This window comes from Lissotriton helveticus, chromosome 6 (assembly GCF_964261635.1).
Source record: "Lissotriton helveticus chromosome 6, aLisHel1.1, whole genome shotgun sequence".
NCBI classification, from domain to species: domain Eukaryota; kingdom Metazoa; phylum Chordata; class Amphibia; order Caudata; family Salamandridae; genus Lissotriton; species Lissotriton helveticus.
In genome coordinates this window covers 323,999,758-324,023,453 of record NC_136067.1, presented here as the reverse complement: position 1 = coordinate 324,023,453, position 23,696 = coordinate 323,999,758, and positions in this window count along the sequence as shown.

Here is a 23,696-nt window from a genome sequence, read left to right as displayed (position 1 = left end):
ATTGTTTAGCACTGCGAATTGTAAGTAAACAAAGTTAAATACCTGTGTGCACTATAATCCTCCTATCTAAACAAAATAAAAATAAATAAATATAAAAGGGAGTCCAGGTCACAATATAAATTCAGGCGTTCCATTTCAATAAGTACCAAAATACTATATATCGATTTCCAAAATACCTCTTGTACTACCTTATTGCCGGTTATACTTCCATCCCGGTATGGCCAAATATATATTTTCTCAGGAGATACTTTCTGTAGATATGGAAATCTATCATGATGACTTTATCTCCGTCAAATATTTGAGCCATATCTCCTATATAAAGTTGTTAGTATGTTCTATATTCCTTTGTGAAGTCTTGAAGTAAAATATGTTAAAGCTCCAGGTACGGAGTCAATCCTGTTCGTGTACCGGTATTTTAAGCAAATCATAGGTAACAAGTAAAAAATTCAAATATTGTTCTATCCCTACAAAGAAAATATATATTTGGCCATACCGGGATGGAAATATAACGAGCAACAAGGAATGTGAGCCCAAGAGGTATTTTCTAAATCGATATATAGTGTTTTGGTGCTTGCTTGGTGTCACCCGAAGCGCAAATGAATACATTAATATAAAATGAAAAAGAGTCTGTATTCTTTTAGCCCTGAGGAAATCGAGTGACAATTCCCACTGTGCGACAAAAAACATGTTGGCTTTGTGGCTAAGAATCTAGGGTCTTTTTAAGATGGCGGTGGGACTTTCACCATGTGGCCGTCAGTGGCGGTCCTACTGCCATAGGACCCTGTAGGAACGCCTGTTGCATTATGATAACGCGTGGATGAAGGGTGGGCGGAGAGACCGACAGCCACGCATCTGACGGGCTCCGACCATCGGAGGGACTGCATTCCCTACAAAAGTGGGAGTGCCTGCTCAGGCACCGCAGCAGGTATTACCATGTGCCTTTCTGCCGGCCGTTTCATGGCGGTTAACCCGCCATGAAAAGGCAGGTGGAAAGGGACTTTGGGGGCCCCTAGCGCGCCCCGCTTCCCCCTGGAACTCCAATATGGGGCCTATAAACATCCTTGCACCATCTGGCAGGCACCCTATGGTGCCTGTCACACGGTGCAGGGATGCTCACGAACATGCCTCTTAGTACTGAGGCTTGTGCTGCAGCCCTTTTTCAGGCCGCAGCACAAGCCTCAATGCTGAGAGGCATGTTTCCGTAATTCCCCTGGCAGGACCACCGACTCCCTTAAGACAGTCCCGTTTCCGGTGGTGGTCGGACGCTCGTCCGACCGCCATCATAATCGGGCCCGTAATAACTGAACAACAGATTGAAAGAAATAAAAAGACAATTGTGGATTCTTGAACATATATGAATGGATTGCTTGCAAATGATCAATAGTGTGTGCTAGAGGCTATGGTTAAACCCTCTCTAGTAGGATTCCTGAAATACATGTCCTAGCTATGTTAGATGCAAAGGCCATCTCCTTCTCTCTACCACCTGGCACACAGTCTGTTCCTGTTCATCTGAGAAGTACCATTGTCTACTGCCCCTAAAGTAAGCGTGTAGTGATGACGCTGTGAAGTCTATATTGAGTGGGATGAGGAGAGGATGTGGTCATGTGTCTAGTTGCAGTAACCAGGAGACTGTACATGATTTTCAGTATAACCTGCAGGACCATGACAGATCTTACGGGCTTGTAAAATTCTTCGCAAAGCGTTTGGATGTGGTCTGTAAAAGGTAGTTATTTTTTCTCAGTTTAACAATCCTTTTGGGTTTGGCAAAGGATGTACAATTGCCATGTTTGCTCAATGTCATGTTTGCTTAACATGCACAATTACAGATGATCGTATGGTTTAGGGGGGATTCTTAGATCATTTTTTTACAGCAATGGCCTTGATCATTTAGATGAATAACCTTTTTCATTGTGGTATTTTAGGTGCAGGGTTACATGAAGGATACCTGATGCATCTTCATGGATATGCATCCACTATTTTTCTCCTGGTTTCTAACTCATAAATACTGAGATGAAATAGATTGACTAATGTATTGCATTGAACTAGATGGATGTTTTTGATCGATCACAATAAGAGGCTAATCATTTTATGATCTAAAATGAAGGCAAGGGCTAGTCAGAGCCTCAAAATATCAATTACATGACAGCTCATTAGACTGAGCAGGGGTATGTCAGTTCACAGTTGATCCCAATGTTTTCAGTTTTCAGAAAAATTGATGACATAACTAATAGTGATATCTTGGTTGGGTCTTTGATGAACCTGGTCTTTTTGTTCGTTATTAACCTAATAGGAAACAGCTAAAATACAGTTTTTAGGGGAAAACTCCCCACCAGATCTTATGTTTACTGGGGACTCCAACCTTATTCTAATGGGAACTCCATTAGATGAAAAAATTCTATTGCAAAATTCAACTTGGGATATCCCATTACAGGGGAAACCGCGAACATTCATACAAACCAAAACTGGGAAACAGATACCAGAGTATTTCGAACATTTAAATATTAGAGCATTAAATGGAAGATTTGCTGGAGCTAACCCCCCCAGCAACAACACATTATTCAACAAAAGTTAACACAATACTAGATTATACTTTAATCTCACTGTCTCTATTTCAACATATGTTTTCATTTCAGATGGGTGATAAAGCTGACATCGTCCCCAAGAAATTGTGCTCACAGTCAGCAAGCCCAAATTTGAGCAATCTTTGGTTCCTCAGGAATCACTTTTTACTATCAATTTTAAAAGGATTAAGTTTGCAGCAGCGACCGACGTTATTATGCTGGAAAATGTAAAACAGCACTTTAATGCAAGAATCGGATCAAGTGAAGTCGAGAAATGGGAGCATTTTACAACATCCACTGCAGCTTATGCTACAAGAACCAACCTATGGTTCCAACCGGTTCACAGTAGCATGAAGCATGTCTCACTAGAATATGAAGGGACGATCAGGCACACAAAAAAATACATTTACCAAACATTGAGACAACTTTGACTTCATCCAGCAGATAAAGTGAAGCTTGATTTATTACGGAAACAAAAGGCAATGTTGAAAAAACTAAAATGGGAAGCCAAAAGATCTGCGGAGGACAATCTCTGGGCAAAACTACATGCTGACACCAAACAGAGTAATGGTGCAAGATTTTGGAAAACTATAAACCAATTTATAAGACCTTCACACAATGGAGTTTCCTCTAATATTACAGAAGAAGTATGGGCAAGCTACATCATGAACCACTTCAATCAAGATATGGATTCTACTAATTTGGAGCCAAGAACTGATAATGCGACAAAAATCATTATTACTAATAAAGCACAGACATTTCACATGATCATCAGCAAACCTGAGGGTTAATCATTATCAACAGATGATGGTTTGACGAACATAAGTAACACCATTAAGCGCCAAATTAGAAAAGGAAGGAGAGAGGGGGCGCCCTGCATGAACGGAATTCCGCCCATCCTTTACAATCAAGATGCGAATGAATGGGCAGCAGCACGGAACCACTGTTTATGGAAATAAGACACTTTAACAAACTTCCTGGCTCCTGGAAGGGAGCAATTATTGCTCCAATTTTTAAGTCAGGGGATAAGTCACTCCCACAGAACTATTAGTTAGTGGCCCTTATGGATAATGAGGCAAAGTATTTTGCAGGAACACTCTAGGAGGAGCGGCATGCCTGGGACACAGATAATTCTTTAATTCCAGCTAATCAGACTGGTTTCGCTAAATCAGTTGGAACAACCACAAATATCCTAACCATGGAATGCTAATAGTAAGGCAGAATCAACGAAAATGCCCATTCTTCTCTGCTTTATAGATTACAAGGCTGCCTTTGACCATATACGTCGGAACATCTTATGGTCCAAATTGAGCAGCCGGGGGATACCAAAGTCTCTGTTAGACTTGTTGATCAGCCTTCACACGGACACTTGGGTCCAGATAAAGTTGGGTGAGGGGTCACTTCTGTCAAGATGCATACTAACCAACAAAGGGCTGAAACAGGGCTGTGTCTTAGCCCCCACAATATTAAACTTGTTTTAGCAGACCTCGTCCCAATATTAAATAGCTGTAACTCTCATGCTCCCAGGTTAGGGGGGTTATCACTACAGTGTCTCCTCTATGCGGACGATATAGTCCTAATCAGCCATTTACAAGTAGGCTTGTAACAACTTGTGAACGTTACACAGGGGTATTCTGAAACAAATTAACTAACAATAAATCTTGACAAAACTAGGACAATGACGATCAGCAAAAATAGGAAAAAATCGGCTACCTGGTTTTGGGGCAGTACTCATATTGAGGATACGTCAGTATATAAATATCTAGGAATAAAAATTGATAAAGGCGGCCACTTCACAGTACAAAAAAACAGTATTAGAGGCAAAGGCCTTGACTTAGCAATCTCTCTAAAAACACTAAACAGTAAATGAACTGGTCTGTCGCTCCTGCCTCTGGGTCAAGTGATATGAGCCAAACTTCTGCCAACATTTGCGTATGGTAGTGAAGTACAGAGAGGAAGAGATGCAAAAACTCTTGATAACACAGTCATAGCTGCATACAGGATTATTTTTGGTTTGCCCAAACAAACTTCACCAGCACAAATCAGGCTCGAGTTTGGTGTTCAGAAACAGTTCATGGTAAGATGGGGGCGAACAAAACTACCTGGGACAAAGCGCGGAAATGCATCCAAGGAACTCTAAATGAATATCTATGGAAGGAGTTAGAGCAACACTCAGCCTCACCAGCTGCCAAATACCTCATATGCAGTCTGGTGAATACAGGTTTAAACCAACTCTGGGATACTCCTACAAGCCACTCAACGCTTAAAAAAGTGGTCAGGAAGACTGTTAAACACCTCTCGTGGGATGAGGACAAGGCATCCCTCTCGAAAAGGTCACATGGCTGGATGACCCTGAACACATATTCCATTCCAGCACCACAGAACCACCTTGATTTGGGCTATGCTAAAACACCTAAAATGAAGTTTTTGAAGTACAGACTGAGCTTGTTACCCTGTATTCAGCATTTTCCGCATTGGCTAAAGGATAAGGCGGGCTCCTCCTGCCGTCCATGCGGCTCAGCACCAGAGGATCTGCTGCACCTGTTATGTTGCTGTAATGAACTTTTGGAAGAGCAAAAGCGTCTGTTAAAGCAGTTCTTGCCTGCTTTGCACCTAATGTCCCAAAGCTGAACTGTAGCCTGGTGAAGTTCATGAGCGTGGTGGAAAAGAAAATTCCTAAACCAGATTCATAATTTATTATAAGATAGCATCCTAACACAACAGCACTTCTATTTACGGACATTTAAAATTATTAATTTTTAGAAATGATTTTAATAAGATAAAAAAATGCACACTATGTAATAATTTTTTTAACTTAAACGCATAATTGTTTTTAAATCTTGATGTTTTGTACTGCAATGGTTTTTGTTAACTATGCAAATAAACTTACTTACAGTATTTTGGTATTAGACCATTGTGTGAAGGTCAGTGTCAGACATTTAGTTGGGATCTTGTAGAAGTTAGATGGTTACTGGTCTGTTGCAGTTAACTGCTGTCAGAACCATATTCGGAGGGCCACAGGGCACGCAGAAGTTACTGAGCCCAACTGTAGTGGTTGAGGCCTTTTACTCCCGATATCCCAGGGCCCACCCTGCTATGGATCCCTTTTAGCTGGGCAAAGCACCCCCTTCTGCACCTGACTCTCATTGGGTAGTGTAGGATAAGCAGCCAGGGATCCTTTGGGGGGAAGCCCAGCCACAGATCAGTAAGCATGACTGAGAACTCAACGTGTGAGCAGCGTGAACAATAAATCAATGCCCAGTCCAATACTTATCAGTATATAAAAAGAAGTATTTTAAATCTAACTCTACACATGCAAACATAAATGACATTCAAAAGCAATAACACAATCCCCCTTGAGGTCGGGCTCTAGCAGTTGGCAGACCACTCCCTGTACTCCCACTTCTAATGCAATGGGTTCGATGTTATTCCCTATTCACTGATGACTGCATCCGGGGAATGTAAACTATTAAGCCATACTCAAGAATTCTCCACTCTGACTCTCTCTGTAAGTTCAGTCACTAGAGTCTATGGAGTTGCAGCACCACCAGCCTCCTAAAGGCACAGTTCTGGCTTAACCCACTTTTGTACTATGGAACTCTTCACTGGTGCAGTGAAGTCCTGCTCCAGAACGGCAAAGCGGGACTGCCCGCGGTCCAACATGGCAGCACCTGGCAAGTGCAAACTCTCTCCTTCGAGCTACGTTATTAACTGGTTCTGGCGATTGCTCCTGCACTAGCATTCACGCAATAAGTTACTCTTCCCTTCGTGAGAGGGGGAGGATTTGGTCTCCTGCTCCAATGCGGCTCTGGCGGTGTCCTTTTGATCATCAGGCCTCCTTCAGTGCAGTCCACAGAATATAGGCTAGTCCAGCCTTAATCACAGCATAAGTTTCTCGGTCGAAGGCCCGAACCCTTGGCCTCATCATCTTCGCTGGCCCCTCCTGGCATACGGGGTTATCGCCACGGCCCTCAAGTCTGGTCCCACAGACCTGGCATTGACATTCGTGGTGGCCCATTCTCTGGCACATGGGCCACCCACACTATATCATGTAGGCCTGACGCCCACTACTCAATCCTCGATCCTCGGCTTTGCCCACGACAGCCCTACTGGCATATGGGGCCCCGAACAATCCAGCACATGAGCTATGGCTTGATCAGCACTGGAGCAGGTTTCTCACACCTCGCTCTTTGGCTCAGTCCATAGTGGCCACTCCAAGCATATGGGGTCGTTGAACAAATCCGGCTCTTGGGCAATGGCCCGATCAGTGTAGGAGTGGATTTCTCACACCTGCACAGGGAGTCCTCACATCATGGCTCTTTTATGGACCTCGCTCCTTCTGATGTTCTCCTGGGTACATTAGTCTTGGAGACAGGCAGGCGTTGGTGCTCCAGGGTAGGTTGTCTTGGTTTCCATGGGTGGTGTCCCCTCACCGAGCAGGAAGGCTAGCAGGCCTGGGCCCCTAGTCCTGGTCGTAGGCAGAAGTCTTGCAGAGCTTCCCCCTCGTCACACAGCTTATCTGGCTGCTCAGCAGATGACAAAGTTTGGCATCTCAAACTCCCCTACTTATAGTCCTTTTCCAGACACAAAATCTAATTTAGTTTCTGAGTCATTGAAGTTTTATGTTTGGGTTCTGCTTCTTGTAGATCTTTCCTCTTTCTTCATCATCCTGAAAGATGTCTGTCACAGCAGGCAGGACTCGGAAGCTGATTAACGCACAACAAGATTCATGGGAGTGAACAGAGTTTACCCCTGAATGCCACCCACAGTGATATGTGGACCAAAAGGTTCATCCTGGACCCACAGCCCTACTCTTTATGATTCTTTTATCAGCCCCATCTCTCTCTTCTGAGATGTGTCCAGGCCCATTTCTTTGATTTATCATTGAATCAAAGAGCCCTTTGAAGTGCAACAAGAGCTTGGCTCTCCGATCCTGCAGTGTATGTCCTACCTGCTATTGAGGGCAGTGGCTTTGACCATTTGGTCAACAGAGGGATACCAGACCTGTTCATGTAAAGCCCTTTTCATGGCCACAATACACCTCTGCCTTTCATGTGCCAAATTTGCCACTTCTTGATGCAGTTTTTTGGGTCAACAATCCTTTTGTCTCTGATTAGCAGTCCGCTGTCAGCAATTATCAGTTCTTCTTTGACATGGCAGAAAGAAGCCTGTTCTTTGGTGTCTAACTTTGGGTTAACCTTGGGCTCTTCCAAGTGTCTCCACATGTTAGTTTGGAGTGCCATGTCTGCGGTGGCTTAGGTGATAGCTTCAAGTGGCACCGCAGGTGGTCTTGCCCGATCGATGACAAGTGAATGCATTCTTCAGGCAGCGAGTTTCTTGTTCTGGAAGATACACTGGGATGTCTTGAGATGCAGTCTGTGGGATTTGCTGCTTTTTTGCTGGCTTCTGGACAATCCTGTAAGTTCACTCCTGAAGTTGGATTCCCCATTGCTTGATCCTGGGTGAAATCTTCCCTCAGAGGTTTCCAAATATGGTTATTAAAGCGTGATGAGCCACAATGAGTGTGAAGTATTTCCCATAAACAAAGATGTGGAAATGCTTACAGGCCCAGACTACGGCCAGGCGTTCCTTCTCTGGCTGAGAGTATGCCTTTTCATAGGTCAGTAAGGCTGCGCCTAGCATATGCCACTATGTGTCATTGATCACCTTCTTTGTCGTATTGAGCCAATATGGCTACAAGTCTCATGGGACTGGCATCTATGATGATTTTGGTCTTCCTATGAGGGCTGAAGTAAACCATATGGATAGCCGAATCCACAGTGGCATTGATTTTGTTGAATGCTTGATCACATCTCTCAGACCATTTGAAGGATTGACCCTGCTTTGTTAGTTCACAAAGGGGATACCTTATAGTGGCATAGTCCATGATGTAGCGGACATAATAGCTGGCAATTTCTAAAAAGACTGAAAATCACTGACATCTCATGGGTAAGGAGTGTCACTTAGCAATGTGACTTTTTCAGGGTCAGGTCTCATCCCTTCACCCGAAAAAAAGTGTCCATTGAACTTTAATGTGGACTTGCGGAATTCACACTTGTCTTTGTTGAGTGTCAGGTTGGCTTCTAAGAGCACGTGGCACCCACGTTACAGTGTTTTGTCAAGTTCCTTAACGGTGGCGCCTAACATGAGGATGTTGTCAAAATTGTTGAGGGTGTCGGGGATGTAGCAAATTACTCTTCTTATTGCTTATTGGAAGATCTCAGCTGCTGATGAATGCCAATGCTGAGATATTATGTCTGAATAGGATTTGGTGTGCTGAAAATGTTGTGATGTAACATGAGCTCTCATGTAGTTCACGCTGATGGTATCCCTTGGTGAGGTCCAATTTAAAGAAGATTTTTGCCCCATTCAACAGCATAATCATATCACTGATGTAGGGTCCCAGGTGTCTTTCTTGCTCAATAGCAGTCTTTGGGGCTCTCATGTGTACACATTGACACACCTTTCCCTCTGAGCCTCGTTTGGGTACTACAACCACTGGGAACACCAACAGAGTTGGTCGGGATGAGCTCTTGATGATGTCCGTCCTGAGAAGATCTCGTAGTTCATCCTCCATTACTTTTTGTAGATTGTTGGACCTGGCCCCAAACTATGTGCAGTTTGCTCCAATTTTTCTGACCAGTCTTTGTTGGCATTAGGGCTCTGGGGACTTTACCACTGCTAATCAATGCTAAAGTGCATATGTTTTCTGTCTAAGTTCTATTGGTGATTGATTGAGCCATGATTGGTATATTTGATTTGCTGGTAAGTCCAAATTAAAATGCACAATGTGTGTGTCCAGGGCCTGTAAATCAAATTCTACTAATGGGCTTGCAGCACTGGTTGTGCCACCCAGATGAGTAGCCCTGTAAATTTGTCTCAGGCCTGCCATTGCAGTGTCTGTGAGTGCAGTTTTAAACTGCCATGCCGATCTGGCAAGTGGGTGTTAAGGTGTGCTCTGCATATTCTGATGACCCATCACCACCCTGATGGGCCTTCCTGAGCTAGAGTGGTGGGAGGAGTTGTCACTTACACCTGTATAGGGCTGTGCCTGGCCTTGCACAATGCTGTCTCCACCTTCTTCAGTGTGTCTGGAGCTAAGACCAGGCAAGGCAAGAACTTGTGCACTACAAAGACACGCCTTTGAAGAATGCCAAAAGGGGTATAGGTATTGGCCTTAAAATCCCAGACTTTTAGAACGTTTCTGGTACAAGAGGAGAGTCTGCCAAGGAGAAGAGCTAAAGAGCTTTAAGGAGGAGTGTTGCCTATTTGATGTGTGTTGCTTTGCTGGGTTGGCCTGCTTTTGCTGCTACTGCTTAGGAGAGGAATAGAACTGGACTTTGCTGTGTACCCTGCTTGTGAAGTTTCTTCAAGGCTTATTTGTGCTTGCCTCCTGTTGGAAGTCTCAGGGTCACTGAAGACTCCACCTGCAGCACCTGGACTCCATTGCTGGGAGTGCTGAACCTGCCAAGTGGTGCTAATTCCAGTTCTGGGTCATAAGAGGTGTTTGCTGGGCTGTAACTTCAAGAAAAGGTTTCCTGACCCAGTCACTGATGCCGCTGCCTGCACTGATGCCCTGGTCACCCTTCACTGGGTGATCGTAGCACTAACCTCGACGTCACTGCAACCCTGACCTCAAAAATGATGACTCTTCACAATGTCATCGACACCGCTGTCTGCACCATGGATGTGGACACCAGCTTTGACAACACAGCAGCCCTAGTCTCACCGCTGCCGCTGATTCGCGCCATCACCGACTCCATTGCCTGCACCATTGCCACAGCCCTCAACGACACCGTAGCCCCTAGTCTGCTCGCAATAGCACCATCGACTCTGAAATTATCACCAGACACGACCGCCTGCACCGAAGCCACAAACACAGGCTCGAGAGGAGCACAAGACACTGACTGTGATGACGCTGCAGCCTCGGGTCGACCGACGACAGCGCCGCACAGACACCAAGCGCTGCCCGCACCAAAGCCAAAGACACCACAACATGAAGTGCATGGAGCACCGCCCACAATGAAACCGCAGCCCCAGCACTGCCGACGTCAACGCTTCTGACTTCAACTTCACGGAGATCAATCTGCAACGTGTGTGACTTCAAGGACTCACCAACTTCTGCACAGAAGTGCAGCCCAGACACCTCGCAACACCTCACGGCTACACTTTACTGCAAGGTCCTCGAGACCTCTTTAACTCAAAGGCACTGTTTGTAGGTCTTTCCTGACACCGTAGTCGGCCCTTGACACCAACGAGGTCGGACTGAACTGTTGGATTTGTTGGTCACAACGCCATGATAGCCTGGTTGGTGCCATTGACTTCAAGGAACTCTGTTTTCGCTTTATTCTTAAGAAATTCATATTTTTGCTAGTGTATGTTGGATTTTTGTCATTTTGATCTTGTTCTGATTGGATACATTTTGGTTATTTTTCAGAACTGGTATGGTGTCCATTTCATAGCGTTTTCACTGTGTTACTGTGTGTGTTTTGTACAAAAACTTTAGACATTGCCTCTGAGATTAGCCTGACTGCTCATGCCAAGTTACCAAGGAGGTGAGGAGGGGTTATCTTAGCTGTGAAATCCGCTCACCCTGACTAGAAGGAAGGGTCCCTATTTGGACAGGGTGTATACCACTGCCAACTAGAGTCTCCATTTCTAACATAGATGAAATGGCACTTTCCGGTGGTGTTGAGCTGCGGATGCCACTTGTTCATGGATGTGTAAGAGAACTTGAAAGTGAGGCATTTTTCCAAGGCCCATAAATAGTTTAGGGAACTTGTTTACAATGTCTTGTTAGTTGTCTACACGGTATAATATTTCCACTAATTTCAGGCGTTCTGCAATGAGCAGTGTGCTGCTTTAGGCCCATCAATGACGTGAATTTGAGCTTGTACAATTCTTTCTTTGTATGTGAGGAATGTTTAAAATTGCCCTAGGCATGGCAGTGGTTCTTTGGACATCCAGGTGTACACTCGCATGTCTGCTTTGTGTAACTTGGGTTTAGGGTTCATTTTGTTATATTCTTTGACACAGATGTAGTTGAGTGACACCTCAAAGTAACATGAATGTCACCTGTACTCCCCCTTTCGGATGTGCAGTCTTGGGAATTTCTTTAGAACACCACGATCAGCGACCATGCAGACATATTCATCAGTGTCTTGGTATATTAGAGTGAGAGATGTAGATTCACGAGACATAGAGCGCTGAGATCTGTATTCAACATGCAACCATGCACTTGATCATTAAGAGCTAATGGAGCGGTCTCGGCGACCTCATGCTACTTTTGCATGATGGCAAGATCTAGATTCTCTTGAATTTTCAGTAGATCTTTTTGAGATGCCCTAAACACTCTCTCAAAATGATTGTCCTTCCAGCATATCAATTCAATTCGATTTTATTATGATTTAGAGCTCCAAAGAGTTCCACATAAAAGTATACAAAAACGCCAATATACCAGATCATCCAGAGCTTAATAGCAAGATAAAATACATGCAAAGACCTCACAAATTACACATTTCACAGAACAGTACAAAATTCATAGTGGCATAGAAGAAGGCAAACGTGCAGAATTGCAGATAAAAAACAATTTCTCTGATCCTTTAAAATACAGAGCTAACTGGATGAGTGCAAATCGAATTGTGTCAATAGATACTTCAGCAACCTCACCTGTACAATGTAAATATCCTAAAGATCTATTTATAATATAAAATGAATTTTACCCAACGGGGACTATATTGCAAAATGCATGTAATCACGAACAGTTGCACAATACAGTACACTATACATAGCAGCATAAAAAATGTCAAAAGTGCAAGTGCTCGAGCATACTAAGAGTTTTGCAAGTCCTTTAAAAGTTTTTGGTTATAATTAAAAATGAATTTTGTCCTTAGTGGACCCCATGCAGATCACATACAAAAGGCCTTACACATACACCTTTCATTATACCGTACGAAGTTCATAGCAGCATACAAAATGTCTAGAGTGCAAGTGTGCAAATACAATACCAATTACCCAAATCCTTTCGGTTACCATCCTAAATTGGTCAGTGCAAATCATGTCATACCATTGAATACTCTAACGACTTCATCTGTTTAATGCAAAATATCCTAAAATTCTTCTTATAATATACATCGTACTTTGCCCAGAAGAGACCCTGTTCAGCCTACTACAGCTAAACACAACAGATTTGTCCTTCTGTAAAAAAGATTTAAAAATTGTTTAAAAATCCAAAAAATTTAAAACACACTGGTTCCGAAGGGGGGTCATGACAGTTTTGAGCCTCCTCAACTGTAGCAATGTTGTATTTTAAATGCAGTGGTCTCAAAAAATGACGTTGTAATGGTTGTAATAGGCCGGGAGCCACAAGCTTTTTTTTAAAAATTGTATTGTTATTGTACTTCCTTTTATAATCGCCGGAATCCTCACTTGAGCACTGACACTTCACCCTGATCACCTCTCCCCGCACAGCCGAGATAGGAGCTGCAGCGGGTCGCAGAGGGATCCCCGTCATCCCCGAGGAAGCCCTGAGCCCAGGCCACGCCCAGAGCCTCAGGCCACGCCCCTGCCCATTTTACCATGTGCCTCCCCCGGATGCGCAGCGGACGGGTGCAGCGGGCTCGCCGACAGGCCATACCCCCTGCATCTCACTCCTCACACACTAGAGTTTACAGCTCGGACACCCTTCATAGTGTGAGGACTATAGAGACGCCGGGCTGCCTACACGCATCTATGGCCACTGAACTGCCATTGTCCTGCCCGATCTGTAGTCACACATTTAATAACAATCAGCCGCAGGTCACAAATCAGGAATACAATATGCTATTGTTAAACTGCAGGTCACTTCCCAAACACAGGACGGAAATCGCCCTCATGCTAGAAGAGCGCATGCCGGATGCAGTTTTCCTGACAGAAACTTGGCTGACCTCAGATTCCGAGCCGGACATAGCAACAGCCCTGCCCCCAGGCTTCCAAATCACCCGTCTTGATCGGGTTGAAGGGAGAGGAAGAGGCCTAGCAATTATACCTAAAGAAATGTCTCGCTGCCGTACAACCCCCGAATCTATCCCAGACTGCGAGAGCCTCACATTCAGTATTGAGCTCTCCCCCAATAACTGTTTCTCTGGTATTTTAGTCTACCGCCCCCGGGTCTGCCCAAACAGTTTCACAAATCCCTCCCAACCATTCTAGCCGAGCAAATTACCACCGCCTCCAATTTCACACTGCTAGGAGACCTCAACCTACACTTTGATTCCACCCTTGATCACGTAGCCATGGAACTGGCAGATGACCTAGCGGCCCTTCAGTTAGATCAACGAGTCGAAGCCCCCACACACATTAAAGGTCACCTCCTGGACCCAGTTTTTAGCAACTGCACTGAGCTTATGATCGGTCAACCAATCTGTCTCCCCTGGACAGACCATTCCCTCATCCCCTTTATATGGACCACGTCCAAATCACCACCCCCCCTCTCCTTTGGATAGGAACTCCAGAAACTGGGCCAGATTACCTGTTGACCTCTGGCTCCGCAATCTGGTGCATACCCGCCCACTCTATAATGAGGACCCGAGTATAGCTAACCAAGAATACGAAGAGTGGATCGCAAAATCTCTTGAAGCTACTCTCCCCCTCTGCAAAGTCACATCAAAACGATCACACAAAACAGCCCCCTGGTTCTCAAAGTCCCTCAGAGATACGAAACGTCTCTGTAGGAAACTGGAAAGAAGGTGGCGCATGGATTACGCACCAGAGGTGAAAACCCTATACAGAGAGGCAATCAATTCTTACAAGGGTGATGTAAAGGCTGCTCAATCAGCCTATTTTGCGGGTAAGATCATGGAAGCTAAGTCCAAACCTAAGGAAATTTTCCATATAGTAAAAAGCCTCACCAAAATTTCCACTTCTGCCATGCTTCCTGCTAAAACCTCAGCTCACTGCAACGACCTAGCAGATTTTTTTCACCACAAGGTCAACCATATTTATTCCTCCCTCCCGGCCGTAGTAATAGACCCGAGAGCACAGGGGAACCCTGGGGTGGTCTCCCCTCATCCTCTGGCGACATTAGATCATTTCCCTCTGCTAGATCTTGAATCTTTGGACCTACTAGCTCATCAAGTAAAATTGGGATCGCCATGCGATCCAGCCCCGCCGGAGATAATGTTGCTGGCAAGCCAAGCCGTGCTTCCCACCATAATGAACCTCCTGAATGCTTCCATCACCTCCTGCACCGTCCCGCCTGCCTGGAAGGAGGCCAGGGTTCGGGCCCTGCTTAAAAAACCAAATCTTGATCCCGAGGATCCCGACAGCTATCGCCCGATCTCCTTGCTCCCCTGGGTGAGCAAAATTCTCGAGAAATTTGTCAACACCCATATTGTGGACTTTCTCGAGAATAACCAACTGCTAGATGCCTCGCAGACGGGCTTCCGACCGAAGCACGGAACAGAAACCGCACTGTTAGCAGTCACTGAGGAAACCCGAAAGATTCTAGATCAAGGGGGATCAGTGGCAGTGGTCCTCCTTGATCTGAGTGCTGCTTTCGACACGGTCACCCATGTCACCCTGCTGAGCCGTCTATCGGATGTCGGAATAGCGGACAGGGCACTGCAGTGGCTCGAATCGTTTTTGAACACCAGGTCTTTCCAGATCTTTGACGGGGACACTGTCTCAACTAGCAGGCCACTGAGCTGCGGAGTCCCGCAGGGCTCCTCTTTAAGCCCTGTGCTTTTCAACATCTTTATGAAACCACTAGCTGAGGTTGTTCATCCGTTTGGTATTAAAATCATCTCATACGCAGATGACACTCAGCTAGTGGTCTCCTTGGCGCAGGAGGGCGGTCAAGCATCATCATCAAGACTAATGAAATGCCTGGAGGAAGTCAAGGAATGGATGACGACATCCTCCCTTAAACTCAATGGGGATAAAACGGAGTTGATGCTTCTGGGACCTACATCCCCGGTACACTTCAATTCCCTTTGGCCCACCTGCCTAGGCAACCCTCCAGCCCCCAAAGACAACATAAAGAGCTTGGGGGTTTGGCTGGACAAAGCTCTTTCCTTTAACACTCAGGCTACGAAATTGTCTGCAACCTGTTTTGGTCTCCTTAGGATGTTGAGGAAAGTCCTTCCTCTCCTGCCTATGGAGGCCAAACAGGTAGCCGTACAGGGCCTGATTCAATCGCGGCTGGATTTTAATAACGCCCTGTATCTAGGCGCCCCAGAATACACATTGCAAAAGCTGCAGATAGTGCAGAACTGTGCAGCCCGCACATTGCTCCAACTGCCCTGCAGACAATCAGCCAAACCTGGACTGAACAAGTTGCACTGGTTACCTGTACGGCAAAGAATCGCTTTCAAGGCGATGTGCATTTCCCACCAGGCTTTTTGGCAAACAGGACCAGCAATCGGCCGCCAATTATTAACTCAGTATCATCCTAACAGAAATCTTAGATCAAGTCAGGCTTTTATGGCCTCAGTTCCCAGAGTAAAAAGGGCAAGAGCTGGAGGAAGGATGTTTTCCTTCAATGCCACCAAAATATGGAACTCCCTTCCCCTCCAAATCAGGTCCACCCCCAACCTTCTTTTGGTCCGGAAACAACTGAAAACTTTTTTGTTTAATGCTTATCATTAATTCTCCTGGCCTAATCCTCCTTTGTTCAGCAATTACACCTCACATCAGCGCTTGGACGCCCCTGGGCAGCAATCGCGCTTTATAAATACACATTTCATTTCATTTAATTTCACAGACAAATAAAACCGTGATTTAGATCCTGCACCCAGTACACATAGGTGACAGAGTGCGCAACGAAATTCGTTTTATTTATTTAAATGTTTACTTACCTGTAAAACTCCGTAATCCATACATTACTACCCCCCACCCTGCCCCTCCCCCTGCCCACGTCACCGCCCTACAGAAACACCTACTGCCGACCGCTACTGGTAGTATCTTGGGCAGGGCTCTCCGACCGTATAACAATGGGTTGTTGAAAGCCAGCGAAGATGTCAATGATCTTGTTATGAAAAAAATTGGACAGGCCATCGCAAAGCTCTTGACTGGGTTTAATCTTGCTGGCAACAGCCGTCGGGTTAGTGAATTCCTTCACAATTTGAAACAAAGATTTAGCAGAGTTATCCGCTGCATTAATTTTATTCATAAAGAAGTCTTTCATAGTGGCCCGTTTGAGTCTATGATTTTTTTTTAGCACAGCTCTATAGGTGGCTTTGGCGAGGGGGTCATAGGAGAGTCGCCAACGGCGTTCGAGCTTCTTGAAGACACTCCCTTCTTCCCGCAAAGCCTGTGAGAATCAAGGTGCAGTAGGTTTGGCACCCGCCGAAGAAAGGGGTTGCAGAGGGACGATGGTATCTATAGCTAAGGACAGTTGGTCATTAAAGTTAGCTACATCTGCGTTCAAATCATCTGAGGGCTGCCAGTTCACATTTGCAAGAGTATGTTCAAGGGCATCACAGGTTACTTTGTACCACTTACTACTAAGGTCACCAGCCTTAGTGGGGATGGCTGGCGTCCGGGGACAGGTCAAGATGAAAGGAATTAGATAATGAGCAGACCAGGTAAGGGGAAGAGGGGCCAAAATAGACAAGCCTGGTAGATTAGTAAATATGAGGTCCAGAGTATGGCCCGCGCGATGGGTGGGACCCCGTACCTTCTGATCAAAGTTCATACCAGCCAGAGTGTCTACAAGAGAGCTGGCCTTTGATCATGTGGTGTCATCTACATGAAGATTAAAATCTCCCAGAATGGTGAAGTGTGGATGTCTCAAAGCGAGGTCGGCCATGGTCGCTAAGAGCTCCATGAGGTGAGATGGTGATGTGCCGGGGGGATTGTATAACAACACCCCAGCAGCAATCAAGTATATTGAGTCGGAAATGCTAAAATACGGTATATGGTCAAAATATCGATTCCAAAATATAGACTAACACAAATATAGAATGGACAAAATATCGAATGAACAGAATATAGACATCAAAAATATTGTTTTTAAGGTAAGTAATGTAATATCGATTTTAAAAATATAGAAAGGCAAAATATTGAAGTACATAATATAGGTTATTAAAAATATCGAATTTTTAATAATATAGAATTTTTTTAAGTGTTTTGTATGTTAGTATATGTTTGAAAAGTGTATATTTTTTGTAATTTATTTGAAGTAATTCATTTTATGTTATTTAATTTTTGCGTAATTTAATTCTGTAGCGGGTTGTGGGTTTATAGGGGAATAGGGTGGGAAGTAATTTAATTATAATTAATTAAATATGTTAATTAATTTATTGGTATTTATTTTGAATACATTGTTAATTGGTAATTAATTAATTCTTAATTGGTAATTCATTTTTATTAATTGATTAATTGATTATTATGTGAATTATATTAATTTATTTTCAGTAGAGTGGGAATAGTCTAATTTTCCGCTATGCTATCCAACGCTTTCCCTACTGTTGCATTCTCTGGAGTGGGAATAGTAATTTTTACCCCTACGCTATCCAACGCTTTCCCTACTGTTGCACTCTCTGGAATGGGAATAGTAATTTTTACCCCTACGCTATCCAACGCATTCCCTACTGTTGCACTCTCATGGAGTGGGAATAGTAATGTTTAGCCCTACGCTATCCAACGCTTTCCCTACAGTTGCACTCTCTGGAGTGGGAATAGTAATTTTTACCCTTACGCTACCCAACGCTTTCCCTACTGTTGCACTCTCTGGAGTGGGAATAGTAATTTTTACCCCACGCTATGATTTGATTTGATTTGATTTGATTTTGGATTTGTAGAGAGCGTAGCTACCCAAGGGCGTCCCAGCGCTGTCGTGTCAGCTTGAAATGCTCATGAGGGGGAGTTATTGGGGGAAGAGCCAGGTCTTTAGTAGCCTGCGGAATGGCAGCAGGTTAGTTTCTTTACGGATGCTGAGGGGGAGGCTATTCCAGAGCTTTGGGGCGTTGTATGCGAAGCGGCACCCACCCGTACGCGCTCTTTTTATTCTGGGGATGCTGGCAAGGAAGAGGGAGTCTGACCTAAGCTGTCTGGTGGATTTGTGGGGTTTGATAAGTGGTTTTAGTATGGAGGGGCCTTTGCCCTGGAGGATTTTGTGAGAGATGCACAGAGTTTTAAAGGTGATGCGCTCCTGAATGGGGAGCCAGTGGAGAGCTTTGAGGGAGGGTTTAGCAGAGCATCTGGATTTCGTCCCCGTGAGGAGTCTTGCTGCGGCATTGTGAACGTGCTGGAGTTTCTTTATGACAGCTACTGGGGCGCCCAGCTACAGGGCGTTCCCGTAATCCAAACTAGAGATGATGAGGCCCTGGATAAGAATTTTTCTAGACTGGGGGGGGGATAAGAGGGAGGATCTTCCGGGCAGTTCGCATGAGACCAAAGCATGTGCCGGCTGTCTTTCTCGCTTGGATTCTGAAGTTAAGGTCCTGGTCAAGCCAGATGCCTAGACTCTTGATTTCTTTTTTTGGTATCCAGCGCTTTCCCTACTGTTGCACTCTCTGGAATGGGAATAGTAATTTTTACCCCTACGCTATCCAACGCTTTCCCTACTGTTGCACTCTTTGGAGTGGGAATAGTAATTTTTACCCCTACACTATCCAACGCTTTCCCTACTGTTGCACTTCCAGGAGTGGGAATAGTAATTTTTACATTCCCGCTATCCTACGGTAATAATATTGTGTATTTTGTATTAATATTATGTTAATATATATATATATATGTTTTAACATATATGATTGTATGTTTTTTTTTATAAGTTAAATTAATTATTTAATAATTTTAAGGTAATTTAAGTATTCTTAAGTATATTTTAGCTATTTATTTTTAATATTTTTTTAATTTTACATTATTTTTAAGAAATTCGATATTTTTACAAAGTATATATTGAAGAACCGGGTTTTAGAACCCAGCGGCGCCAGGGGCACGCCCAAAGTCTTCAGGTTCACCTGTCTTAGAATACAGAGACACAGGATACTTCTGAGTGGCATCAAATATCAAATTTATTGACTGCAGCCAGTAACAGAAGTCCTAGAAATCATCACGGTATGAGTTCTCAGGAGACTGCTCAATTTTACAAAGCAAGTCATCCCTTTTTTATGCCAAACATTATGCTTCAGGCAAACATTCCTTGTTTACAGTTTAACCAATCACATGTTTCTACAACAGAAGTATTGCATGACGACAAACCCATTTTACAGTTGTCCGGCCCATAATCAATCATTGAACAAACCCAACATTCTTCTTTAGACAAGCCGGACACCCATAATGAAAAGGACCACAACCCATATCGTTAATAGACCATAAAAGAAGAAACAGAAACAGATAGAAGTAGGATAAGGCATGTTTGTATGCAGTAAAACTTTATGATGTCCTGTGCTCTGATCCTTAATCTTGATCAGCTAAAGGGCAGGAACTGGTTTAACAAGGTCAGCTTCAGGCAACAGGGTCAGTTCACTCAGGTCAAACAGGAGTCAGCACGAACTCGAGCTAAGGTGTACATGTCCTTAAAAGACTAGTTCAGCGACAGTCATCGGCCTATGTGAGGGCAACCACAAAATGGCTGCCATACACAAAATGGAACCCACGGGTTCAGAATTCACAGAACCTCAGACCCTCCTTTTGCCCTTGCAGAGGGAATCACTCAGTCTGTATCTGAATCGATGTCAATATTCATCAGGTCATTTAGGTGCTGCTGGAGCATCATTCTATCTCTCCGTACTTCTCTCGAGACAGGCGGTCTCCTTACACACGTAGTAGCAAAAAGGCCACATATGGCAGGACCACACTGTACACAAAGACAACACTGAAAAAGAATCGCTTAAGCCGTACCAATGACCATCAGAATCTTCCATCCCCAAGCGGATAACAGTCCCCAAAACCATTCAGTCAATGACCAATCTCCTTTGTCCACATGTATAGACTCGGAGATCTTATGCAGTCTGGAAATGGCCTCGTATACTGTAGGAGCATTATCTGGAATGAAAACGCAGCAACTCGATTGGATCACTTTACATACTCCACCTCGATCTGCAAGTATGACATCTAAAACCATACGATTCTGTAACGTCATAAGACGATCCGCTTGAAGTTCAGCAGTCAAATTACTAAGGGCACCGGCAGTTTCATTTACGGTGGACTCAACCACTCTTGTCAATTGGCGTATGTTCCTACTGTTAACCATAGGTACCCAAAACTGCAGGAAACCCTTAAAGAAGTCTCCACTTCTTGTCCAGCGGTATCTTCCTGATCGAAGACACCTCTATAAACTCTCGTTCTGTGGTAATCTGCAGCAGGAGTGTACGTAGGGGGCAACAAATACGCCACATAACATGTGCCCGAAAAATCAGGGGGCAACCATGTATATGCTCTGTTGAAGCAGACAAAATACGTGCCCTTAGCTGCTAAAAACGGTGGGGAAGATTGAGACGCAAAAACGTACGTCTGAGTACATACACTCTTCCCTAACTGAGCTCTCGGATTCTTGCCATTACCTTGCAAACAAAAATGACCTCGGTGGGGTATGATCCAAATCGGAGGTGACCTCTTCCGTCTCTGCTTCTCACCCAGACTAATACTATATCCGGTTGCATTCCAACCAACATATGCTAGTAACTAATCCTTGGGAATAGTCCTATACGTTTCGATATCTCTACTCATATTCGTAATTCCCTTCACCAAGGCTTTATTACTTGAGTTATCTCTCATGGAACGCAGGGGATAGACTTCAATGGCATAAATAAACATCGTTTGGAAAGCCCATAGAGACCCATTCTGACTAAACGGTAGAACCAAATAGGGAATACCTCTATCCGTAGTATGCGGCATAAGACCACACACCCAACAATTAGTGGTGTTCACTACCAACTGGTGTTGATGCAGAAGCTGTACAAAAGAATTAGTCACAAACTCCGACCTTCTAATCTGCTCGTGTTCAGGTAAGATATGAAAAGAATGCAAAGAAGTAGTAGTAGGAAAAGACATAGGTTGGGAGGTGGGTGCAGAAGTCAATTGGGTAGTGAAAACAATCCAACCCACCAATGCTAACGTCATGCTTAAAAACATCAGAACACATGTTATCAGAAAATATTTGCTATGCATTAATTTACACAGTTTCATTTTAAAGTTCATTTCCTCGGCAGCTCTCTCCATCACAAAAAACTCCATCCTCTAACCGTGCTGTTCGCGGCAGTTGGTTTTCTTCCGCTAAGGAATGCGTCTGTCAGTCCAGGGAACGCACTAGGACCAACCAGAACCGTTGACCTTGTGTTTACACGGCTGCAATCCCAAGTCTTTATACCGCGACCCTACAGCTGAGCTCGGATGGCAGCTCGAAAAAGAAAAATAGGCCAAAACAGTTTCTTGGATGAGAGAGTGTAGTTCTCCAAAAACAAAAGGAAAAATTATGTTTTTATTTGTCCATTGTTTCTCGGTCGTAAATTATAACGGCCTTTACCAGGCACTATCTGATCTTTAAACAGAAGTTCAGGCTCAGTGGTGTCCAATCTCAGATGCGGAGGTACAGCTGCTTGCAAAATGTCGTCGTCCTCTCGTTCGGACTTTGTCCATACTACATGTGCATCGCTAAACGGCATGAACTTCGGCACTCGTTCTGTCTCTGAGTCACCAATACCTTCACGGATCCACTGGTCGTACGGCAGAGGTAAAGGCACCCTCTTACAATGTACGCCGTGGACCCAATTCCGCTTCCCGAAGACCTTCACCCAGGTTCTTGTCGACAGGAGCACCTGGTGGGGGCCGGTCCAGCGGGGCTGCTCGTTTTTGGTCCACTGAAAGTTTCTCACGAGGACCCAGTCACCGGGATTGATAGTGTGACCTGGGTCCACAGATGCTGGTGGCAAGTTATCGTGAACCTGTTGATGCAAGACATGCAATTTAGCCGTCAGGTCATACAAATAGCCCACCAACACAGGATACTCAATGTCACTAAACTTCACTGGCCTCGGCACTCCCCACACATTCGCCGGGCGACCAAAACCAATTTCATATGGACTAAGCCCAATTCGGGAATGTACTGTAGTTCTAGTTGACAAAAGTGCCAACGGCAAAGCATCGGGCCATTGGAGACCAGAACTCGCCAGAATTTTGGCCAATTTTAGCTTCAAAGTGCCATTGTAACATTCCACTAACCCAGCTGATTGGGGATGAGTCTCAGCGTGGAACTTCTGACGGATGCCCAAACCCTCACACACTTTCTTCATGATCTGGCCCACAAACTCACTTCCATTATCACTCCACACCATCCTTGGCAATCCAAACCTAGGGAAATATTCTTTGAGCAAGACTTTAGCTGTGGACAAGGCAGTGTTATCTTTTAGGGGGTATGCCTCTACCCATCTAGAAAAGGCACAAACAACCACAAGGACGTATTTCAGATTGTTGCATCTTTCCATGTGGATAAAATCCAATTTCAAAACCTCGAACGGATACGTCGGAGGCGCAAAGTGACCAGCTGGAGTTGGAGTTCCCTTGCCAGGATTATGCATCAAACAAACCATTCAATTCTTGACCACATTCTCCGCACACTTAGGAATTCCACCATTCTCCCACACCGGAGCCAACAACTTACAAATCCCTTTCGCACTAATGTGAGACAACCCATGTGCCATCGTAACCACCGCAAGCACATACGCATCCGGCAACATCCATCTTTGGTGTTCTGATAACTCAACCCAACAACCAGTCGAATCCAATCTACCCGTAGTTTCTCTCCACACATCCTTCTCATTTTCAGTAGCTTCAGCCTGTATTGATTTCACACTCTCAATCGTATCTTCACCCATTCCACCTGCCATGATCCATCTCCCAGGGCCTGCAACATACATTCGACTCGTCACATTTCTCGCTGTTTCTTTCGCAACCTCATCCGCAAACGCATTACCACGACCAACATCATCCATAACCTTCCGGTGAGCACTACACTTCACAATCGCAACTTGCTTCGGCAAAGTAAGTGACTCAAGAAGCTCATTCACCAACTATCCATGCTGAATCTTACTACCATGCGAAGTCAAAAATCCTCTCTCTTTCCACAAACACCCAAAACTGTGTGCTACACCAAACGCATACTGGCTATCGGTATACACATTCACTCTCTTTCCCTCAGACAACACACACACT